This window comes from Lepisosteus platostomus, chromosome 5, assembly GCF_059453375.1.
Source record: "Lepisosteus platostomus isolate fLepPlt1 chromosome 5, fLepPlt1.hap1, whole genome shotgun sequence".
Lineage (NCBI taxonomy): Eukaryota > Metazoa > Chordata > Actinopteri > Semionotiformes > Lepisosteidae > Lepisosteus > Lepisosteus platostomus.
In genome coordinates this window covers 59,952,703-59,977,386 of record NC_142615.1, presented here as the reverse complement: position 1 = coordinate 59,977,386, position 24,684 = coordinate 59,952,703, and the positions used below count along the sequence as shown (strand labels likewise).

Sequence of the window (24,684 nt, the reverse complement as noted above, 5' to 3'; positions counted from 1 at the left end):
AAAGTAGAAGGGGGCGAGATTTCCAGCGAAAGACACCTCCGCCCTTCAAAAACCCAGTAATGAAATCGCTTTAACATGCTAATGCGTTGGTGTAACAGTCCGGGCATGGCAAACTTCTAATGTCAACTCAACTATGGCGAAAGGAACCCTTCTTTCATTGGAAGACAATGAACATATTCTAGCCCTAAATGAATTAATAGCAAACATGGTTTGCATAAAAGACATTTTTCCAAGAAAGTTTAGCCTTTGTCACTAATGAAACCACTAAATAAAGACATAAATATAGAAATCTTAAGATTTTTAAAATACATGACTTTGCTAAAATTTATTTAAAAATAAAAACGATTACAAACGCCAGCGGAGAGAGAGAACAGGGGAGGAATGTTGATTTTGCATAAGGGGCGGGGCTATGGAAATGTGTATATATGGAAATGTGGAGTTACATGTTCTGGCTGTTTGTGAATTATCGTTGTTGAGTATGGAGTGTTGAGGTATTGATTTTGTGTAATGTTTTATGTTGAAAATTGAGGTGGATTTTGTTTATAATAAAGAGGATAAACTGGGATGGGAGGAGGGTTTAGTTTTGCATAAGGGCGGGATTATGATAACTGGAGGAATTTGAGAGAGTTTAATGGTTTGATATATTTGATTTTGTATTGTTGTTGTTATCTATGTTTTTGGTTGGTATTATGTTTATATGGTTGTTTTTGTTGGTTGGTCGTTATTGTGGTTATTAATCGTCGTAAGAGGTGACGGAGCTGTCCTCTCTATAAGAAAGGGGCCATTGAACCCCGCTCTTGCTTATGGCCACACCCCCTTGAGCATGCCTGATCTCGTCTGATCTTGGAAGCTAAGCAGGGACAGGCCTGGTTAGTACTTGGATGGGAGACCGCCTGGGAATACCAGGTGCTGTAAGCTTTTAAGCGCAGGAGGCGTCCTATCCCCGCTCGCTCGCTCATTCCCCTGTTCACACGTGCAGTGCGGCTTGTCCGTCTGTTTATTTGTCAGCTTTGGCGAGACACGGGTGCTTGTGTATTAGCGTGAGCGTTTTTTATTCTGATCATGAACAGTTTTACAAGTCCGCAAATGATTGAGGAAAGGTTTATCGCCAGCTGAAAAGAGACACAGCGCTTCGGCTGTGGAGACTTGTTCAGCTGGCGTTCGGGGAGTCGCGTTTTTCAGAATTGTATTGAGATCGTTTTCCACAGAGCTCAGATGTCAAAGCACAGCAGCAGCTGTCCACAGCGATCCTCTATAGCGCCCTTTCTCCCGCAGCTCCGTCCTCATTGGAAGGAAGCAAGAGTGAAAGGCTGAAGTGAAATAGAGCGGGGACAAAGGCGGTGAAGAGAGAGAACGTGGGAAGAAGAGAAAAACGCAAGGGAAAAAAAGCAGCGTCGTAAAAGAGGTGACGGAGCTGTCCTCTCTATAAGAAGGGTGCCATTGAGCCTTGCTCTCGCTTACGGCCACACCCCCTTGAGCAGGCCCTCTGACACCACAGGGGGCGTGGTCATGTGAGAGCAAGAAGAAGGAGAGGAATAGAGGATGTGTTTGTCTCAAGTAAGACTTTGTTTTTTGTGAATTTTTGTGGTTTTTTTGGTGTTTTTGGTTGATTTTGAAGCCCTCCCCTTCAGCCTAGTGCTGTTTGGGGAGGGGAGAGACTTTTGTTTTTTTGTTGTTGCTTTTTTGTTGCTTTCTGAGTCCTGTTTGTGTTTTAATGGAAGGAAAAAACATGGAGGCAGAGAATGTTATTGTAGTGGAGGAGGAGAGTGGTGTAGGAAAGAGAAGGATGAGGAATTCAGACCGCCCCCCCTGGCGGGTTTTTGCAAGGGCGCATACTGTTGTGATGGATGTGAGCGGCATGGAGAAACCATCTGCGGGTGCTATTATCGCAGCGGTGCACGGCATCTGTGGGGAGGGCTCTCTTTTTGCCTGCCGCCCCCGGACGCCAAAAGAGTTTGAACTGACTCTGGACTCAAAAGATCATGGGGACGCGGTGGCTGTGGGGCTGGATGTGCAGGCCACACCCTGCTACTGCCGCTGGCTGGAGCGGAAGGAGGTAGTGGTGTCCTTCCTCCACCTCCCGGCATATATCTCAGACGAGACTATCAAGGAGAAGCTGAGTAGCTGGGGGGTGAGAGTGATTTCGGTCATCAGGATGCGCCACTACCCTGGGACCACCATTGCTGATGGCACGAGGTTTGTTCGGATTCGCTTTCCCGAGCATGTTGCCTCGTTGCCATACAGCACCCGCTTCGCCACGGCAGAGGGGGAGCAGTACTTCAGGGTCCTCCACGACCAGCAACAAAGGGTGTGTCATGTCTGCCTGGACTCGGGGCACATCGCCAAGGACTGCCCCGAGTTCCTCTGCTATGAGTGCAGACAGCCCGGCCACCGCGCCAGGAACTGCACCGCTGCCAAGTGCCCGGACTGCCTCCACGCGCTCATGAGCTGCAACTGCGAGCCGGAGCCGGAAGATCCAGCCGCCGCAGGAGCAGCTGCCCGCAACGCCGAGGGGGTTGAAGATGGACTACGAGTGGCCGCTGCAGCTGAGCATGGAGAGTTGCCAGCAGCGGTGCCCCAGGACCCCAGTGAGCCAGCAACGCCCCAGCCGGTGATGGGGGAGAGGCAGAGGAGGCCCCTCCAATCCTGGGTACAGCGCAGCAGAAAGGAGCCAGGGACCAGCCAGCATCTCCACCAGCAAGGGCGCCCCGTTGCCCTAACAAACCTGTTGCATCCCACTCTGTGCCGCAAGAGAAGCGGAGGGAGGTTGCTCCACAACAGGCGGTGGTGCAGCATGGTGCAGCTGAGATCCTACGGGCACCACCACCACCAGAGGCGGCCCCTCAGCGTACCAGTGGGCTTATGACACCCCAGCCTGTGCAGGGAGAAAGGCAGAGGGAGGAGGCGACAGCACCGACACCACCACCTCCACCATCACCGTCAGCGGTGCCGCAGCTCACCGGTGAGCCGGCAGGGCCCTCTTCTGGGCCCGGGGATGAGAAGCCTGCTGGGGTCAGCAAAGGCGCTGCTGCGAGGCGTGTGACCAAGCAGCAGCGGCAACGGCGACAAGACCCTGGCAAGGTGGACATAGGCCCAAACAAAGAGACGCCCGAGGAGCCTGAGGGGAAGCGCCCGGTTGCCCTGCAGTGGCCACAAGACACCCTGCCAGGTGAGGGAGCCTCTTCAATACTCGGGCAGGCACCGTTGGCAGAGACTGAGGAAGGGGAGTTGGATATGGTCATGGGAGGAGAGGTAGGGGAAGTGGTGGAAGTAGGAATGGAGGATGGGTGTCTTGAGATGGATGGGGCAGGGACGGAGGAGGGGGAATTACAGAGCATGGAGATGGAGGGGGAAGGGGAGGTGGTGGAGATGGATGGGGTGGAGAGGGAGGACAGGGAGGAGGGGGAGGGGAGTGGGCGAGCCGGGGTACAACCACCTGGGCCCTCGAAGGCAGGGATCCAGTGGCACCACGTCAGGCCTCAGCCCAACCTCAAGCCCAGTTCAAGAGTTGTCCGCAGACCCATCCCTGATGTCTCTGCGGTGGCGGAGACATTAGGTGGGGAGGAAGCAGCAAGTGTTGGCAATGAGAATGTGGCAGAAAGGGCGGGGAAACTGTTGTGCGGGCCGGAGAATTAACTTCACTCTTTCCCGGCCATATACGTGATGGCATCTTTCGCCTCTTTAAATGCCAACGGGCTGAGGGACAGAGCGAAGCTGGGGGCAGTGTTAGCTCTGCTGGGGCGGACGGATGTTGTCTGCCTCCAGGAGACCTTCTGGGACGAGGAGTGTGTCCGGAAGGTGCGAGCACAGTGGGACTGGGAGCTGTTTTACAGCAACGCCTCCGGCCTGTGCAGGAGGGGGGTGGCCGTGCTGGTGAGGAGGGGAGTGTACGAGAGCGTAAGGCTCCTGCACCGCGACACGGACAGCCGGCTCCTGCAGGTCTGTCGAGAGGCTCGAGAGGAGCCAGGGTGCGCAGCAGAGCCCAGTATCTTGCCAAGGGCGAGAAGAGCACGAGGTTCTTCTTCGGCCTGGAGCAGGAGAGGCAGCGCAGCTCCTTCATCGAGGAGCTGGTGGGAGAGCACGGTGTACGGCTCTCTGCCCCCGAGGCCGTTAGGAATGAGGTGTTTTCTTTTTATAGCGCCTTGTTCTGGTCCGAAGGGGTGGATGAGCAGCAGACCCGGGCCATGCTGGCTGGGGTGAGTACCCGCCTGTCACAGAGCGATCGTGAGCTCTGTGACAGTGCGCTGAGCTTGGAGGAAGTGCTTGAAGCACTTCGGGGCTCGTCTCCTAACAAGAGCCCTGGGTGGGACGGGCTCTCCTCCAAGCTCTACAGACACTTTCAGCAGTCCCTGGGGCCCCTCCTTCTGGAGGTGTTCCAGGAGATTGCCAGGACCGGTGCTCTGACCCCATCTATGAGAAGGGGGGTGATCTCTCTTGTCTACAAAAAGCAGGGGGATCCCTCCCTTTTGAAAAACTTTCGCCCGATCAGTCTGTTGAACACGGACTATAAGATCCTAACTCGTGTTCTCTCCCTCTCGCCTTCGCAGAGCTACTGCGTCAAGTGGAGAGACATCGCGGACACGGTGTGCTCCATCAGAGATGTTGTGGACCTTATGCGGGAGCAGCCGAGGGGTGTATACGTCCTGAAACTGGACCAGGAGAAGGCCTTCGACAGGGTGGAGCATCCCTTTCTGTTTGAGGTCTTGAAGAGCTTTGGCTTCGGCGAGGCCTTCATCTCTTGGGTGAGGCTCGTGTACAAGGGGATCGTGACCTGTGTCAAGGTGAATGGTTCACTCACGAGCTTCTTTCCAGTGACCTTGCCTGGGGGCACCGCCACCTCGTTGATCTACCAATATGCTGACGACACCAGACTGACGTTGGCAGAGGTGGCGGAGATCTCGGCCATTTTAGAGGTGGTGCAGGCCTACTGCGCTGCCTCGGGCGCCAAGGTAAACTTGGAGAAGTCTGAGGTCATGCCAGTGGGGAGGGCAGACCTTGCCCCGCTCCTCAGCTACCCTTTCAGGGTAGAGACGGGTCACCTGAAGGTCCTTGGCGTCTACTTTAACGCTGATGAGCAGGCCACTGGGCTTCTCCTGTGGAAGGAGAAGCTCATTAAGATGAGGGCCAGGCTAAATCGGTGGAGACACAGGTCCCTGATCCTAAAGGGAAGGGTCCTGCTCGTTAACACACTGTGCCTGTCCCTCTTGTGGTACCCACTGTCTGTGATGCCTCTTCCTGAACGGGTAGAGAATGAGATTAGGCAACTGGTGGTGGGATTCGTGTGGGAGGGGACGCCTCCGCGGGTCACTCATGACACCCTCATTGGGGAAAAATCCAGGGGTGGCCTGAAGCTGTGTGATGTAGGCCTGAAGCTGAAAAGCTTTAGGCTGAAAGTAGTGAAGAAGTTCCTTGACCTGGATAATGTCAGCATTTGGAAGATTGGTATGGCAAGCTACCTCGAGACTTGCGAGGGCTTGGGGCAGGAGACCCTCCTGGTGAGGCTGACTCCGGGGTTGATAAAACATCTGCCCTCCTTTTACAGGGAGGTCCTGCTGGCGAGGGGGTAGTTCATGTCCCAGCATGTCTCCTACACGCCGGAGACCTGGGCAAAGCTTCTGGAACAGCCTCTGTTCCTCTACCCCCTGCTGGTGTCTCGATGGAACAGGCAGCTCTACGAGGCTGGCATATCCAAGGTCAAGGATCTTCTTTATGAAGTAAAGGACGGATTTCTGCCCACCCAGGCTATTGTCGACGCTGTGCGAGAGGTCGACGACGAGCTTCCTGTCAGTAAGATCTGTCAGGATTATGAGCAGCTCAAACTCGGTCTCCCGGACAGTTGGCTGGAGAAGCTCCATCTACAAGATGGGGCAGCAGGCCCGGCCTGGCCGGAGCTGAGGGTGAAGTGGGGGGGCCGTGGGGTGGACCTCCTGGGGTGCACCACCAGCATGTTCTACAGGCTGATGGTGGCAAAACGCTTCAGAGTGCCGGTCTCAGAGGTGTTCTGGGGTAAGATCTTCCCCCAGCTCGAGCCAGGGCGTACTTGACGGATCTGCTGGATGGCCTGTTTCGCTCTGTTCGAGGAGCTGTTCTTGACAGGGTGCCCTGGAAAGAGCTGTTCCTCTTTGGGTACCGCGGGTCTGAGGGGGGGGGTTAACGCCATTTTAGTGAACCTCCTCCTCAGCCTAACGAGGACAGCTGTCTGGGAGAGGAGGAACCTCATGATGTACAATGGCCTGAAACCAGACCTTGTCAGGCTGTACATTGCCAGGGTGAAGGACTGCTTCTCTCTCAGCCTGGCCTACTGCAGGGCTGAAAGGCGGATGGCCGACTTTCGCAGGATCTTCTTAAAAAATAACATCTTTGTGGACCTGCGGGAGGAAGGTCTGTACTTCCGGCTCTGAGATGGGGGTGTCTTTGAACAAAAGACACACACGGCTCCACCCTTTTCCACCCCTGGATAGCATTGGAGAGTTGAATAGCATTCAATTCACATCGAATAGCATTGGCCCCTGAATAGCCCCTGAATAGCATTGGCGAAGCTCAGCACTGGGCCACTGGGCACAATTTCCCACCGTTTCCATAGTGTAGTGGTTATCACGTTAGCCTCACACGTGAAATGTCCCCAGTTCAAAACAGAGCAGCTTTTTTTGTTGCCACGCACACTGTTTGGGGATTCGCCTAGCGCTGTGATCGAACAGACCCACTCACCTCTTAGTGTGGCGGGATCTGCACAGTGCATGTCGCAGCGCTTTCTGCTTTCACTTCAATGTGCTTCCTGATGTCGAGTCGTGTGCTGTGCAGAGGCTCTGAAAGCGAGAGAAATGAAAAAGTGCACAGCGCTGTAAAAAGAAAACACAGAGAAGTGAAAGGCAGTCCTTTCTCTAAGACTGGGGTAAAGTTAGCTTGAAGTTCGAAAACGATTTTGGCACGCCTGTAGTGCTTTCGCGAAATCTCTTAGAGTTACAAAAACACTTGCTTTGTGTATAAAATGCATTGTGAATGCTTTCTCAGCCTTCACTTTGTCATTTTTATTACTTTTTTTTAGCACGCTCAAATATTGTTTTGTCCATATCTTCACAATGGAAGCACAGAACGTCTTCAAACCAAATGCATTTTAAAGACCACAACTTGTGGAAATTTCCACATTCTCTACATCAAACTTTCAGTGAGCTAATTTCGTTTTTCATCGATGCATAATTACGCACTAACTGGAACCCGGGGGACCGCTGTGTGCACATGTTCACAATGCGAGAAATACTGTTCAATACGGCTTCATGGAAAAACCCGTATATTACCATAGGAAGCAGAACAGCGCAGTCTCCAATTACCCAGACTGTAAGATGACAAGATGAGTTGATGGAAAGAGCACAAAAGTTCAGCTCGTACAATAGGCAACGAAGATCCCAGCATCGTCATCACACTTGAAAGGACTGCCTTGCAGACCAAGGGCAGTGGGCGGTGCCCGGTAAGAGGGGTAGAGGCGGTAAGACATGATGCCGAGAAGCATGAAGCGAGGGGGATTAGCTCAAACGGTAGAGCGCTCGCTTAGCATGCAAGAGGAAGCGGGATCGATGCCCGCATCCTCCAGGTCTGAGTTTGGATCTCCGGAAGCCCAGTGCTCTCGTTTAGCCTCTGCGACTTCTGACAGGTGCTCCTCCGTTGCGGAGAGAATGTCCTTCAGTTGTCAAGCGTTGAAGGGCCACACCTCCTTCCCAACCTCAGTCTGCACTGAGTGCGTCTCTGGCATTTTCTCGTCCAATTTGTCAGCTTAGCAAGTGAAAAGTATATCCGAGTGAAAACAGTGCTGATAATACTCTCACGAATTGTTAGAAGACGTGCTTTTGATCATCGATTGCTTAACAATCACATTCGTTCGACTTGAGCCATCAAGCTCGTAGTTTTCCTTCAAATCTTGAAAGCTCTCAGTGAGAACATCATAGACTGCAGGACGCCCCGTAACTTGATTACTTCAACAGAAAGAAGAGCAGACAGCTCCACAAATATGCGAGGCACAGAGAACGCAAGGCGAGCCGCACACGTTTTGGTGGCTGAGAGAGGGCAGTTTTTGCTTCTGCATTTCCCAAGTAAGGACGCATGACAACAAGCGATCGCGGTGCTCATCTACGACATAGTGGTGATGAGTTTTCAGTACGTGTTCTTTTGAACGAGCAATGAGGCTGCCGCCTTGGACAGCTGACTGCACGCTCTCATTGTGCCACGTGATGAGAATTCACCAGGCTCGTTCAGTCATTAGTCACATTCCATCGTTTGTCATAAGCAGACGCTGCGAAGTGATGTGGATATCAGTTCCCAGTCTTGTGGAAGAGGAGGAAAAGAGCACACGAGGGCTCGTCCGGGAGTTGAACCCAGGACTTCTCGCACCCTAAGCGAGAATCATACCACTAGACCAACGAGCCACAGCAGCACTTTCCATTTCAATCTGTCAGTGAGCTTGAGGATGAGGGAGAGGCGTCATTCGCTCGTCCAGTCAGACCTTCATCAATAAGTCAAGAAAGCCGCAATTACACGACTGCCTTGCAGACGAAGGGCAGTGAACTGTGCCCAGTAAGAGGGGAACAAGCGGCACTAGGTGAGGCCGAGCCATAAGCCCCAGCGAGGGGGGTTGGCTTGTATGGGACAGAGCTTGCTTTGCATGGGGGAGGTAGCAGGATCAATTCCCACATCCTCCAGGTGTGTGCTTAGAGCTTGATGTGCCGAAAGGTGTCCTTCAGCCTGTGGTCACACCTTGCATGGAGAGCATCGTGCAGCTGTCAAGCGTTTCGCAGCCACACCCCCTTTTCATCTTCTCTCTGGCTTAAGCGTCACTCCGCCACTCTCTCTTGACATTTCATGTCAGCATGTCAGAAGTCCGAGTGACATTTTTAATGGCTGAGTGAGGGCACGATGCTGAAGCAGAGAGGCCACTTCAGCCACAGAGACTTGTGCTAGGTGAGATCTGAAAGACGGACTCGCAACAGAAACAGACCAAAAATGTATCGGTGAGATCAAAAGGCAAATGCAACATTCCGCAGAGGGCGTCTAAAGATTAGGGAACGGGCGACTGAAATCCATGTGAGGCAAACTTTCCGGTGTGTGTACTGCAGCTGGGCTTGTTGGCGTAATTGGTAGTGCGTCAGTCTTGTCATCTGAAGGGCCTGAGTTTGATCCTCACACGGGGCAGGGCTGCTTCCTCTCTTGCTCTTTTCAAACACTTGCGGCAACTGTTCGCTCATAACCACGCCTGGAATGCGTGACCTTTACACGGGCGAGAAGCAACGCCGCATCCCTTTTCTAAAGAACATTCACATTCAGAAATAAGTCAAGAAATTTGCCATTACTTTCGCTCGCACTGCTGTCAGCCTGCCCATGTTGCCAAAGAAAGATTCACTCGGCGTCAACATGACAGAACAGCGATCACTTGAAAACAATGTTCCACACTCCGTAAGCAAGAACTTCAGTGTTTGCAGTCACCCGATATGCCGATAGTCAAAGGAGCGCAAAACACGAAGCGTCAAAAGACAAGATGAGTTGATGGAAAGAGCGTTGAATTGATGAGCACAAAAGTTCAGCTCGTACAATAGGCAACGAAGGTCCCAGCGTCGTCATCGCACTTGAAAGGACTGCCTTGCAGACCAAGGGCAGTGAGCGGTGCCCGGTAAGAGGGGCAGAGGCGGTAAGACATGATGCCGAGAGACTTGAAGCGAGGGGGATTAGCTCAAATGGTAGAGTGCTTGCTTAGCATGCGAGAGGTAGTGGGATTGATCCCCGCATCCTAATGAATTAGTGGAAAATCATCCCCGATCTCATTTTCTCCCACTGGTTTTCTCTGTACCTTTTTGCCTTTTTTCCCCTCTTTGGTTTTTTTTTCTGAATCACCAGCTCACCTCTTTCTGATCCAGCTGGGAGCCTCTCTGTAATTAAACAGTTCTGTATCAGACTGTCTGTCTTCCTCTGAATTCACTTCCTAAACCATTCACTGCTTCAAGAGTTCAACCATAAACAGCACACTGAGGACTGTGCTTGGGCTTTGACCAAACACCACCCTGTTTTCACGTTTAAACCTTGACGTGGTTATTAAGAATTTGCTGGTCGATGCTGATTGTTGCTGTCAATAGAGGTGTATGATACTAACAAATGTAATGTGTGCTTAGAAAAGTTGTTAATTCTGAGTGTTACTTTTCTGTGTACTTATTTGCAGTGTTCATTTAGTTTCCAGTTTTTGATTTAGTCATAGTCTTAGTCAAGTCAAGTGTCTGTCATAGTCACCTTCTAGTCATCCATTTTTAATTTAGGAACAAGTAATAGGTTTATTCCATGCTGAAAAAAAAGAAGAAAGAAAACACAACGTTTCGGCTGTGGAGCCTTCTTCAGGTGTGGGACTTAGAGCTTAGAGTGTAGACTTAAAGGGACTTAGAGTGTCTGTATTAATCCTTCTCTCTGGTTGCAGTGTTAATGTGCTGTTTTGTCCAGTCGCAGTGCCTGTGTTAAGCCCTCTCTCAATGCAGTGTTAATGCACTGTAGTGTCCAGTCAGTGTGTCTATATTAACCTCTCTCTCAGTGCAGTGTTAATGTAAATGTAATGTAATTGTGATATTATTACAGTAGTCTTACTTTTTGCATGGTAGTTATGTTTCTGACAAAGCTAAATCAGAACACGCCCTTATACCCACTTATTCCACTATGTTAAAACAACCCAAATTGATTGTGAGTGTACTAGTATGCGTGTGTGTAGTTTAAGGCTTTTAAGATCACATGGCCTCAGCTATCACTACTATGCTGATGATACTCAAATATCCATCCATACCAAACCTGACGATGATGTGGCTGTCTCTATTCTATTAATTTGCATCCCCGATATAAAAACTTGGGTGACTCAAAATTTCCTTCCTTTAACTGTGACAAGACTGAAGTCGTGTTTATTGGCACCACCCATCAACTTTGTACAACCAATGTGTAACTCTATCTGTAGATGGTCTTGTACTTAAGCTTCAGTCTAAACTGAAAAACTTGGGGATGATATTTGACATTCGACCCACATGTGCAGCATGTTGTCAGAACATCTTTCATTCACCTCATAAATATTCCTCGACTACGCCCTGTGTTATCACTAACTGTGGCTGAAAATTTTTGTCTTCTCCCAAATCAACTACTGTAACGCTCTACTCTCTGGGGTTTCTAAATCCACATTGAACAAACTGCAGTATGTCCAAAATTCAGCAGCCAGAATCCTGACCAGGTCTAGTACAAATGATCACATTACTCCTATCCTGGAGTCCTTGCACTGGCTTCCTGTCAAGTTATTTATCGACTTAAAAATCCTCCTGCTCACCTATAAGACGCTCAATGTCTTGGCTTGGCTTGACACCTCCATATTGGTCTGATATTATCACCCTACTCCCTACCTTGCAATCTTCGCTCTTCTAATTCTGTTCTCCGATCTGTCCCCCAAGCCCGTCCACATTGTATGGGTGACAGGACCTTCTAATTTTATGCCCCAAGCTCTGGAACTCTCTCCCCAAGGATATCAGAGAGTCACCTTCTCTAAACTCCAAATCCAGACTCAAAAACATTTTCTTCAGAAGAGCCTTTATTTAACTGTTCTGTACCCCTCTGTTCCTACTTTACTTAGTACCACTGTCTACTGTCTCCTCTAACTGTGTATTCTCGTCATGCTAAGTTTGTGTATTTTTTGTTTTTGGCATTCTGTAAAATGCTTTGAGAAGCCACCTCTAAAGGTATAAAACTATAAAATAAAGTTTATTCTTATAAAGGTCTTGTCTTGTGTTTACAGATTCAGAGGCCAGTGCTCTTATTAAAGCTGGGGAAAGGACTCCTCTTGAACTGCAGCACAGTGTGGAGATGCACTGGCTGATGCAGGAGACAGAGGTCACTGCCGCAGAAGGGAAAGAGGCACTTAGTGAGCAGCACACAGAAAGTAGACAGAGTGTCAAGGATCTGGACTCTGTGCCCATGATGAAGACAGAGCCTGAGAGTGAGACACCTGGGCTCTTAGTATGTGATGATTTTACAGAGACTATTAATAATCTGGACACAATCAATATTACACAAGGTTGTAATGAACTGGGCTGCATCTCTGTACAAGAGCACAGTGAAAAACTGGATGTTTTAAATCTTACAGAGCAGGACATGGACCCCAAGTTGATTGACCCTGCAGAACAGCAGACTGATGTACCTGGTGAAGAGAACAGTACTGATTTACAGCATACTGAGAAGAGTCAGTACAGGGAGGAGCAAAAGCAGCTCCTACAGGGCTTGATAATAATTAGGCCTTGTTCTGTTCAAGCGGAGAGACTGTCATTGCAGAGTCTCAAACAATCATATGATCCCTTAGTATCTGATGACTTTACACACAGGTTTAATAATCTGGTTACTGAGAAAATCGTTGAAAGTTTTAATGAACTGGAGAGTATGTCTGTTCTTGGGCAAAGAGAGGAACAACTGAATGAACTGGACGGTTTTAGTCTCAGAGAGCTGGAGAAGGAGCCCCAGATGATTCACACTGCTGAGCAGCACATGACGAATGACGAAAACAAATCTCAGTTCCATCACACAGAGCAAGGCCATTCCATGGAGCATTTGCAGAATAAGAGACCCCAGCACGATCAGGGGATGAGGAAGAATCACTCAAGGCCTTGCTCAGATGGTGTGGGCAAACTGCCATTATGGCACAGGGAGAAGCAGCATTTCTGTCAGTCTAGCATTTCAAAACCCTATCAGCACCTTCACACAGGAGAGAGACCGTTCAGCTGTAGTCAGTGTGGGAAGAGTTTTAGTCAGTCAAGCCACTTAAAAACCCACCAGCGCATTCACACAGGAGAGAGACCATTCAGCTGCAATCAGTGTGGGAAGAGTTTTAGTCAGTCAAGTCACTTAAAAACCCACCAGCGCATTCACACAGGAGAGAGACAATTCAGCTGCAATCAGTGTGGGAAGAGTTTTAGTCTGAAAAGCCGCTTACAATCACACCAGTGCATTCACACAGGAGAGAGACCTTTCAGCTGTAGTCAGTATGGGAAGAGTTTTAGTCAGTCAAGTAGCTTAATAGTCCACCAGCGCATTCACACAGGACAGAGACCGTTGTACCTTGAGTTTGCTGCTCCTTTGGTTTGCCAGTCTCTCTCTCCCTCATCTCAAGTGGTGCTGGACACAGAGAGGCCATTCCATTTGGTTCACATTTAAGGTGTTTTTCTAGCTGATAGTGTGTTCTGATAAGGAACAACTCCCAAAGCTGAGACACATCAGCCACCCTAATTAATGGTCATCTCTGGTGCCTCACTGTCTGGGAGATTCCAAGGGAGAGTCTCATCCCAAGTGGTTTACACCCAAGGATGAGTGCATGGTTACTCATCCTCACACTGGGCACCAATAAATGTAGGCATCCTCTCACGAGGCACCAATAAATGTAGGGGTTTGTGCATTTACTGGGCCAATTGTTAATTGTTGCAGTAAGTCACAAAATGATTCTCGAATGCCCATGGAACTTTCAACCAATGAGCGACCGTAGTTCCTCCAGGTAAAACTCCAGCTCCTCCTGGACATCCTCAGACTCAGCTCAGACAGTCACGTAACGGCCAATGTGTCCCAGTGCCAGGACTTTTCCTTGTTCTAAGAGTCGAGAACGGAGGTTGCCAGCGTGTTACCAAAGGATCCACCCGAGGTTAGCCCAGCAGCAAGCCTCGTGAACCCACCGCGAACGCTCACCTGATCAACGAGTGAACTACTTTTGGAACTGTGGACAGCTGAATATCAGTATTCAGGACTAGCGCTATTTCGGGAACTAACCGGTCTTCTTCCTGTCTAAAGAGTGTGACTTGCTCGGATCTGTAGTCACTTTTCTGTGTGCAATCTCTCGCTAGTTTCAGCCAACACTAACTAGCCGGTCTTCAGAGAGCATCAGCAGCGCACCGCAGCAGAAATCTCTCTTCTCCTTCTCTCATGTCGAACAGCCTGCCACTGCTTCTTTGCGTCCACAGGAGATCTGAACCCCCACAGATTGGACGAGTATTCAACATTCGGCATTACAGCTCGAGAATTCAATTGTTACCTTAACCTGAGTTGATATCAATTTAATTCCTATGAGTCCTGTACTTGCTTTTGAGTATCTAATGTACAAGTTGTAACAAAGTTCATTTACAAAACGGTCTAAATGAATGATATACGGAATGTATGTCCCTCTTGGTTTGTAACTCTTTGTGATTGAATATATACCTTTTGTATTCTGCTAACCGTCACTATAAGATCTGTTATGTTGATATGCACATTTTATGTAATAATAAATGTATTCTTGTGTATTAGTATCCATGTGTGTGCGTTGCTGAGTTATCCCGCTGGCTCGCTCTTCTAATAACCATCAAAGAATCATTTTGTGACTTACTGCTACAATTAATAATTGTCCCGGTAAATGCACAAGACACCTACATTTATTGGTGCCTCGTGAGAGGATGCCTACAAGCTCCTCCAGTAAGGACAGTAGGCTCTACTGTACACAGAGAGGGGTGGGGGTGTGGATTAAGCCGATACCCCGGCTTCTCTCCAGACACAGCTGGGTGAGCTCCTCCAGTAAGGACAGGAACCTCTTCTGTACACAGAGAGGGGTGGGAGGGGGGAACAAGTTGATACCCTGGCTTCTCTCCAAACACAGCTGGATGAGCTCCTCCAGTCAGGACAGAAGGCTCTACTGTACACAGAGAGAGGTGGGGTGTGGAACAAGCCGATACCCTGGCTTCTCTACAGACAGAGCTGGATGAGCTGGATTGGTGCCGTAGGCTTTGGGAGGAAAGCCTGAAGTATGGACATTTAACACTTCCAAGAAAAGTGATCTATAGCTTCATTTGCATAGATGTTTTGTTGCTATGGCATGTGTGTGACTCATACATATAAAAAAACCCATTTGTTAAACGAATATCGAAGCTGCCTCTAAATCTGCAAATGAAGATGAGTCAATAAACCACTTGTTTTTCGTATAACTATACATATATTCATTTATTACTGATTTCATTCATTGAGCACGGATGCATGGATGAAATAGAGGTACAGCCATTCACTTTTTGACATGTCTGCACTGTTAGAGAATCTAGCAATCAGAAAACGGGTGAAACTGTCTTGAGAATTAGCATACAGTACCGAGGCCCCCCCATGACCAAATAAAGGCTAACCTCGATATGAGCCTAAATAATGCAGACTACAGCAAAAAGACTCACTTTGAAAAGGGAATGAATGTCCGGAAAGAGTAGTGTAACCAGCTTGAAATGCTTCTCCGGATCTCTAACTAAAAGAAACTGGGAACCAGCAGTGGCATCGACTCCTTTCGAACTGGGATCCTATCGCAGCTCGTGGTGTCGTAACTCTTCTGTATCTGATATTGGACCAAGCACATCAGGGGAGAGCGCCAACGCAGTCCCCCACTACCAGAAATTATGCAGTCGAGATTCCCACATTTGGGGAATTCGCAGGGGTCAGTACAGCCGGAGTTTAATGGCCGAGCCTTGCCCTGGGTGAACCGATTTTTTATTTTTAAGAACTTTATTTTCTTTTCACAAAAAAAACACAGGACATCACAAATTAGAAAGCTTTACATTAATATACGTACTTAAAACAGTATATATGATCACATCTCATTACATTTTGACACGGTACCAGTTACATAGCAACAATTTCTTTTTTTCTGGTGCAAATCACATTCTTTACTTAAACATGATAATGTTTTTTACAGTTTCTTGAGATATTGACCTATGTTCTCTATTTCCCACAGATTTTCTGCTTCCTCCCTCCCTTTTCTCCACAGATCTCTGAGGTAATAGTTCTCTCGGGTGATGAACAGGGCCAGGCTACCTGCTGCCTTGACTAGGACCTCGATGCCTTTGAACAGCCCCATGTTCCTCACTCTCCACAGGGCGTCTTTCCCACTGTTCACCACGGCCCAGATCCTGTCAAACACGTCAGGAGGAAGTTTTACAGGAGAGATGCCGTATATGACGAAAGCAGCGGTCAGGGTAAATTGGGGCGAGAGAGCTTGCAACCAATCTTCAAACTGTGCCCAGAAGGCCTTAGCAAAAAAGCAGGACCACAGGAGATGGGTCACAGTCTCCTCCTCGCCGCAGCCCACCCTATCGCAGCGAGGGCTGGGGGTGAGGCCCCTACGGTACAAGAAAGTTCGTACCGGTAAGCACTGGTGGACGACACTCCAGGCTAAATCTCTGTGAATGTTGCACAGAAACTTAGAGGATGTGTGTTTCTACACCTTCCTTATTTGGGCTGATGTTAAAATGCCCACAGGGGTCTGCCTATTGTTCTGGGGTGCAACGAAATCTTCCAGTTTTTGGATGCTGACATCTCGGAGGGGAATATGGCCAATTGGGTGAGATCTTAGAAAACTTTTAACTGTCCCATAAATTGCAGGGCATGTGTCAGAGAGTGGGACATCCAGCTTGGGTCTGACACCCCACACTCTGAACACCTCCCTACCTACCCAGAGCCTGGAAAAATAAGTCCAGGTATGCGCTGCAGGTGCTGTTGCAAAGCCTCTCAGCACAGAGGCCAGGAAAATGCACAGCAGCTTCGTAGCAATATTGGGACAGACTTCCACCCTGAGGGTAGCGGCCTGTACATTATTTCCCTTCTGAGTCTTTCCTGTTTCCCACCCCGTAGAAATTGAAACATCAATCTCCTCAGCACCGTCACAACACGGTGTGGGATTGGGAAGGTAAAAGCCAGAAAATTCAAGACAGGCAAGAGCTCGGCTTTGATGACCAGCACCTTCCCTGTCATGGTGAGGTCTCGGTCCTTCCATTGCATCTGTTTTTTGTTTAAGATTGGCAATTTGTTCTGCCAATTTACTGTTCCCATCTGTTCTCCAAAATACACCCCCAGGACCTTAATTCTCTTCTCTTGCAGCCTGAGATCATGTCCTTCTTTTGGCTCCCTCCAGTTCTGATAAAAAATCTCACTCTTAGATTTCTTAATTTTTGCAGAGGAAGCCAAAGAGAAACGATCACAGCACTGCAGAGCTCTGCTAATTGAGGCATTGTCAGAGAGGAGCAGGGTGACGTCATCCATGTATAGAGATGTCTTTACCTCTCCTCTCCCACTTCCAGGCACTGGTATCCCATTAATGGCCTGATCCTGGCGCAAGGCACAGGCTAAGGGCTCCATAGCCAAAACGAATAACAAGGGGAATAATGGGCAGCCCTGCCTCACCCCTGAACAGACTTCAAAGGGGCGTGATCTATTGCCATTAACCATTACTCTGCTGTTGCTACCTGTGTACAGCAGGTTAATCCACTTTCTCATGATAGGGCCAAACTTGATGTGCTCAAGTACCGATGTTAAGTACTGCCGGTTTATGCGGTCAAGGGCCTTTTCTAGGTCTACACCTAAAATGCACAGAGGGAGGGAGCGATCCTCTGAGTACAGACAGACATCCCTCAACAAGGCCAGGTTGTCGCTCATCAGGCGTCCTGCTATCCCACAAGTCTGTTCTTTCCCTACCAGTGAGGCCACTACATTTTGTAGGCGCAGGAAAAGGGCTTTGGACAGGATCTCAGTGTCCACGCCTAACAGGCTGAGGGGTCTCCAGTTCTTTATGTCATTCTTTGCTCCTTTCTTAAACAAGAGAGAGATAGTGCCTTCTCTTAAGGAGTCAGGCAGCAATTCTATCTTATAACTTTCCTCGAATAGGAGCAGTAGCGGATCCTGAAGCAGATCCCAAAAGGTGCAATCAAATTCTTTAGGGAGCCCGTCAGCACCCAGAGTTTTCCCCTTCTGTAAGCTCTCCATAGCCTGTCTCAGCTCTTCTACTGTCAAATCCCTCTCAAGTACTTCCCTATCTTCTTCACTCAAAACGTTTTCTAGCTTTGAGGTAAAAAAATGAATTTCTTCATCCTTTACCTCTGTAGAGCTGTACAGTCTTGATTAGAAGGCCTCGGTGCAGGAGAGGATAGCACTCGGCTCTGTTCTCTCTCGTCCCTCCTCATCAACTACACTTTCCATGACAGACTTGGAGCCTACCACTTTCCTGAAAAAGAAGCGAGTACACTTCTCATTTTCTTCCAAGAACTGCACTCTGCTTCTTAAAAGCACTCCTCGACTACTTTCTTCGGCTATGCTCCGGATGTCCTTTTTTAAAAGGGTGATATCCTTGAGCACATCGAAGCCACTGTGCAGCATCGTGTAGAGACACTGCAGCTGCCTCTGTTTCCTGGCTAGCACTCCTTTCCGTCTGGCAGCAGCCTTCCTCCCCTCAGCCACGAAAAAGGCCCTTGTCCTCACCTTCACCTCCTCCCACCACTCTCCTACTGACCCGTAAAGACACTACAAGGACAGCCACTTTGATAGTTTCTCCTTGTAGCGGGATACTACCCCCTCGTTCTCTAGCAGCTTTGTGTTGAGTTTCCAGAGGCCTGGGCCAAAGACAGTCCCTTGAACTAAGCAGAGAGAGGAGATGAACTAAGTTTTGCAGGGCCAGTGAGCTGGAATCCAATTTTATCGGAGAGCTAGACTGCCTGTCTATGTACTCTAAGATACAATTAAAATCCCCTCCCACTATCACGTCTGTGCTACATAACAATAGGGGAGAGAGTGCCTTGAGTAGCTCCACCCTTCCTCCCACGTCAGTAGGGCAATACACATTGATTAGCCGCAGGTTAACGGTCCCCCATTCCACATCCACACACAGCAACCTGCCATCTATGACCCTCTGAATACTTTTCAGTTTGAATGCCCGTCCTTTGAAAAGAATGGCCACGCCAGAGGCTCTGTTGTTATTGTCCCCTGACCAAACAGAAGGGCCTTTATCCCACCTATCTTCAAAGCTTTTATACCTCTCTTGATAGGCTAAAGCACACTCCTGCAATATCAACACATCTCCTTCTCTCTGCTGGAGGTAATCAAAGACAGACTGGCATTTAACTCTGTCATTGATACCTCTGGTGTTAAGAGAAATTATGTTTAGAGCCATATTACATTAGAAAGTGGAACCAGTCTTTACGAAACACATTTCTCTTCTGTCTCACCTGTTACCTTCTTCTTTTCTTTTTCTTCTTACCAATTTCCTGCCAGCAATCCTCTGAATGAGCCTTCATCAGGGTGGCAGCAGTAAAAGCGTTCACGGAGTCCATTTCAAGGAAGGGGGTAGAGGGAGGGGTGGAGGGGTTCCAGCTGTCCCCATCGCCATGCTCTCCTTCCTCCTCGCTCGGGGAGAAAACAGAGTCATTTTTCCGTTTCCTCAAGTCCAGCTCCTGGGAGCACTGAGGGGAAAGGGGTGCAGACGATGCACCAGTCTCCTCTTCCCCCTCACCCACCAGCTGCTGCAGATCCTCCGTGATGGACTGGATGGAGGAGAGGAGGACATCTGTAGCACTTGCAGAGTCTGAGAAAAGCAGCTCCGCTGAATCCTGGGTATCCTCGCTGGACCCGCTCCACCGGGGGGCCCCACACTGGCCCTCGTTCTGAGGAGCAGGAGTGGGGGAGGGGTCCTCGCTGTTCTTTGGGGTTTTCAAACCCTCGTGCTTGTCTGGAGCAGTCTGCGGTTGTGGGGGCGTAGTGGATTTCTCTTCCACCGGCCCCGGAGCACAGCAGGACTGATCCTGGCTGGAGGCTGAGAGTCTTTGTCCAACAAGGGTTCTTTGTTTGACTTGTTGTTTGCTTTGGATTTTCGGGCCGGTTTGGCTGAAACAAGCACTGCCTCATCCTTTCTCATTTTGAGTTTATTGGCGTAGGCGTGAGGGCAGTTCTTAAAAACGTGTCCTTTCGAGCCACATAAATTGCACTTTGGCAGCATTGAACAGTCGGAGGCTAAATGTCCCTGTTTGCCACAGGTCTTGCAGCATTTATCAATGCAGGACGATGCCAGGTGTCCCACAGCACCGACACACTTTTGGTTGTCCCACATAAAAAACATAGCCATTGCAGGCGCCCAGCCGGATTGTAGAGGGCAGGTGCCTTAAGCCTCCATTTACATTGTCCGGTAGCAAGCAAACCTTGAATTTCCTTGCTCCTGTTTTTATACCGTCAACATCTCTAACCTCAGTTCCATGGTGGACGGTGCAGTACTGGTTAAGCCAGGTGTGAATGTCCTCCGTCTTTGCCAGATCCGAGAACATAACAACATGCACCGTTTTCCTCTCTCTCTGTGTCAGAGGCTGCAAGTTGATCTTCTCAAGGGCAGGAACTCTCCCTCTTTTTGCCTCAAACACATCCACACATTGTTCAAACAGAGAATAGGTAGCAAAAACAACCTCAAATGCTTTCTGACCTGGGAAAGCGAAGATGAAATCCAAGTGCCAAGGTTCAAAGCCAAGTTCCTTCTGCAACACTTTTCTGCTGAACTGAATGCGATCCATGAAGAGGTCATCCAAAAGCTCAAAACGCACAACATTCTTGCGGGATCCAAAAGTTGTCATTTCGTAAACTGCAAAACAAACACTGCTTCCACAAAACAAGAAAACAATCCAACTACTCCACCTACAGGATGATCAAGGTATCACCCCTGCCAGGTAAGTATAAGTTGTATAAGGCCCTGCAAGCGGCCAGCACCCACAGCACAAAGCGCGCAGCCTAGGCCAGCTCCTCGCCACGCACGCCACTGCCTCCTGCCGGGCCCACTCTTTCGCACACTCACACGCCACACTAACACTCAAAAGGGTGGGCAAAACGAGAAAACGAGTGCGCCGTTTCCTACACATCTGCAGTCGCCAATGCGCATTCGCAGCATGTCCCGGGATGCAATTCGGCCTCATTTGCATAACACCAGACCGGCAGATCGCTACGCAAGCTCGCGTCGTGCGCCTGCCACAAACCGAACAAACACCGGAGCCTTTTCAGTAATTTCCAAAAAACGGGCCTGCTCGCCTGCCCACAAGGCTCCGTCTCTTACCCGCTCTCCAGAGCCTGCTGCCTTCTGTGCTGTTCTCTCGGCACCGCTGCAGCGCACACAACTCCTGCAGCGCTGAGAGAAAGTTTCCACGCTCCGCCGCAGGGAAGGCTCGCTCCGTGCGCACACGTCCTTTCAATGCCAGTTCAACAAGTGCTCCGCATTAGCAGCGTCGGGGCTCCGGCGTGTCGCACCTCACCTCACCTCGACATACGACATACGACACTTCTTTACGCAGAGAGTGGCGGGAGTGGGATGTCAGGGCCATATGACACTGTTTTACACAGAGAGTGGAGGGGTGGGTGTCAGGGCTATACGTCAGTGCTTTACGCAGGGAGTGGCAGGGGTAGGATGTCAGGGCCTGACGATACTGCTTTACGCAGATAGTGGCGGGGGTGGGATGTCAGGGCCATATGACAGTGCTTTACGCGGGGGGGAAGGGGCTGGAATGTCAGGGCTTGACGTCACTGCTTTAAGCACAGAGTGGACGGGTGGGTGTCAGGGCCATACGACACTTCTTAACGCAGAGAGTGGCGGGATTGGGATGTCAGGGCCTGACGATACTACTTTACGCAGTTAGTGGCGGGGGTGGGATGTCAGGGCTTGACAAAACAGCTTAACGCAGAGAGTGGCGGTGGTGGGATGTCAGGGCCATACGACAGTGCTTTACACAGAGAGTGGCGGGGGTGGGATGTCAGGGCCTGACAACACAGCTTAACGCAGAGAGTGGTGGGGGAGGGATGTCAGGGCCGTAAGACACTGCTTCATGCTGAGAGTGGCGGGGGTGGGATGTCAGGGCCAAACGACATTGCTTTACACAGCGAGTGGTGGGGGTGGGATGTCAGGGCCTGAAGGTACTGCTTTACGCAGATAGTGGCGGGGGTGGGATGTCAGGGCTTGACGACACTACTTTATGCAGAGTGTGGAGGGGTGGGTGTCAGGGCCATATGACACTTCTTTACGTAGAGAGTGGCGGGGGTGGGATGTCAGGGCCTGACGATACTTCTTTGCGCAGAGAGTGGCGGGGGTGTGATGGCAGGGCCTGAAGATACTGCTTTTCGCAGAGAGCGGTGGATGTGGGATGTCATGGTTATACGACAGTGCTTTCCACTGAGAGTGGTGGAGGTGGGATGTCATGGTCATAAGACACTGCTTTATGCAGAGAGTTGAGGGACTGATGTCAGGGCCATATGACAGTGCTCCACTCAGGCCTCTGCTTGAATTTGTACTCCTCCTCTCTCTCCCTACCTCTACCTCTCCCTCTCTGTGGGGCCAGCAGGGGGTGCTCACCCTGCGGTCTGTGTGGGTCCTATTGCCCCAGTATAGTGATGGGGGACACGATCTGGCCCACCAGCGACGAGCAGGTTACCAGATCTAGACAAAGTGGGCAACTCTTAGTAGTATGAGCTTAGTCACACATCGCAGTGATTAAAAAAACAAAACAAACATATTATGTCCGTTACTAACGACTTTTTTTTCCTACATTGAAAGTCTCTTTCCCGGGTGATTTTCTAGCGCAACTGGGGCTCTTCATTTCTCCTCGGTGTCTCATTGCGGGCTGATTTGAAACAGACCACAGAACCTGCCGCTGCAGTGCTCTCGGTTAGGGGCTCTCATCCTGCATCACCAATCTTCCACAGGAGGGACGGAGCTGGATTTCTGTCTGGAAAATAAGAGAGCAGAGAGGGGTAGGGAGAGGTAGAGAGAGGTAGAGCGGTAGAGAGGTAGAGAGAGGGAGAGAGGTGGAGGGCGAGGGATAAGGAGAGAGGTGGAGAGAGAGGGGGTTAAGGAGAGAGGGAGAGGTAGAGGTAGGGAGGGGAAAAGGGAGAGGTAGGGAGAGAGGGAGAGAGAGGGAGAGGTAGAGGTAGGGAGAGAGAGGGAGGAGGAGTACAAATTCAAGAAGGAGAAAATCCACAACACAACACAGGCGTCGGCATGCGTAGGCTACAAAAGGAACAAGTAAAATGTTTCTTCCGGGCTGAAAAGAGAAGGAAAGAAAAAAACACCGTTGCGGCGCTACGACACGAAGATGCCGAGCCAGTTGAGCACAGCAAACCCAACCTGTTCTCACAAGTTGCTTGCGCTTCAGGCGAAATTAAAGCTGCTGAGATAAATCGGGAAAGCGGTAACTATTAGGACTGCTCACTGTTCCTTAGGCTGGGACAGGAGAGCACACACTGTATTATTATTATGATTGAGAGTCTGGCTCACTGTTCCCCAGGCTGGGACAGGAGATCACACACTGTATTATTATTACTGAGAGACAGGCTCGCTGTCTGTTCCTCAGGCTAGTACAGGAGATCATAATCTGCTTTATTATTATTGAGAGACTGGCTCACTCCTGTCTGTTCCTCAGGCTGGGACAGGAAGTCACACATTGTATTATTATTATTGAGAGACAGGCTCACTGTCTGTTCCTCAGGCTGGGACAGGAGATCACACAGTTTTTTCATATTATTGTTGAGAGACATGCTCACTGTCTGTTCCTCTGGCTGGGGCAGGAAATGACACACTGTATTATTATTATTGAGAGAGAGGCTCACTGTCTGTTCCTCAGGCTGGGACAGAGGATCACACACTGTATTATTATTATTGAGAGACATGCTCACTGTCTGTTCCTCTGGCTGGGGCAGGAAATGACACACTGTATTATTATTATTTAGAGACAGGCTCACTGTTCCTCAGAGCTGGACAGGAGATCCCACACTGAATTATTATTATAGAGAGACAGGCTCACTGTATGTTCCCCAGGCTGGGTCAGGAGCTCACATAGTATTATTATTATTGAGAGAAAGTCTCACTGTCTGTTCCTCAGGCTGGGACAGGAGATCACACACTGTATTATTATTATTATTATTATTGAGAGACAGGCTCACTGTTTGTTCCTCAGACTGGAACAGAACATTCCACACTGGATTATTATTATTGAGAGACAGGATCACTGTCTGTTCCTCAGGCTAACATAGGAGATCACACTCTAGATTATTATTATTGAGAGACAGGTTTACTGTCTTTTCCCCAGGCTGGGACAGGAGATCACACACTGTATTATTATTATTGAGAGACAGGCTCACTGTCTCTTCCTCAGGCTGGGACAGGAGGTCACACACTGTATTATTATTATTATTATTATTATTATTATTATTATTGAGATACAGGCTCACTGTCTGTTCCTCAGGCTGGGACAGAGGATCACACACTGTATTATTATTATTTAGAGACAGGCTCACTGTTCCTCAGAGCTGGACAGGAGATCCCACACTGAATTATTATTATAGAGAGACAGGCTCACTGTCTGTTCCCCAGGCTGGGAGAGGTGATAACACTGTATTATTATTGAGAGATAAACTCACTGTCTGTTCCTCAGGCTGGGACAGTAGATCACACTGTATTATTATTATGATTGAGAGTCTGGCTCACTGTTCCCCAGGCTGGGACAGGAGATCCCACACTGTATAATTGTTATTTAGAGACAGGCTCACTGTCTGTTCATCAGACTGGGACAGGAGATCCCACACTGAATTATTATTATTGAGAGACAAGCTTACTCTCTGTTCCTCAGGCTGGGACAGGAGGTCACACACTGTATTATTATTATAGAGAGACAGGCTCACTGTATGTTCCACAGGCTGGGACAGGAAATCACACTGTATTATTATTATTGAGAGACAGACTCACTGTTCCCCAGGCTGGGACAGGAGATCACACACTGTATTATTATTATTGAGAGACAGGCTTACTCTCTGTTCCACAGGCTGAGACAGGACATCACATATTGTATTATTATTATTGAT

At 49.3% G+C, this 24,684-nt stretch overlaps 2 pseudogenes; one reads left to right on the top strand and one right to left on the bottom strand.

The window, feature by feature from the left end:
* Positions 1 to 799: 799 nt before the first annotated feature.
* LOC148670435 (5S ribosomal RNA) lies at positions 800 to 918 on the top strand (annotated as a pseudogene).
* Positions 919 to 15,397: 14,479 nt separating this feature from the next.
* LOC148670434 (U1 spliceosomal RNA) lies at positions 15,398 to 15,535 on the bottom strand (annotated as a pseudogene).
* Between the last annotated feature and the right edge of the window lie 9,149 nt (positions 15,536 to 24,684).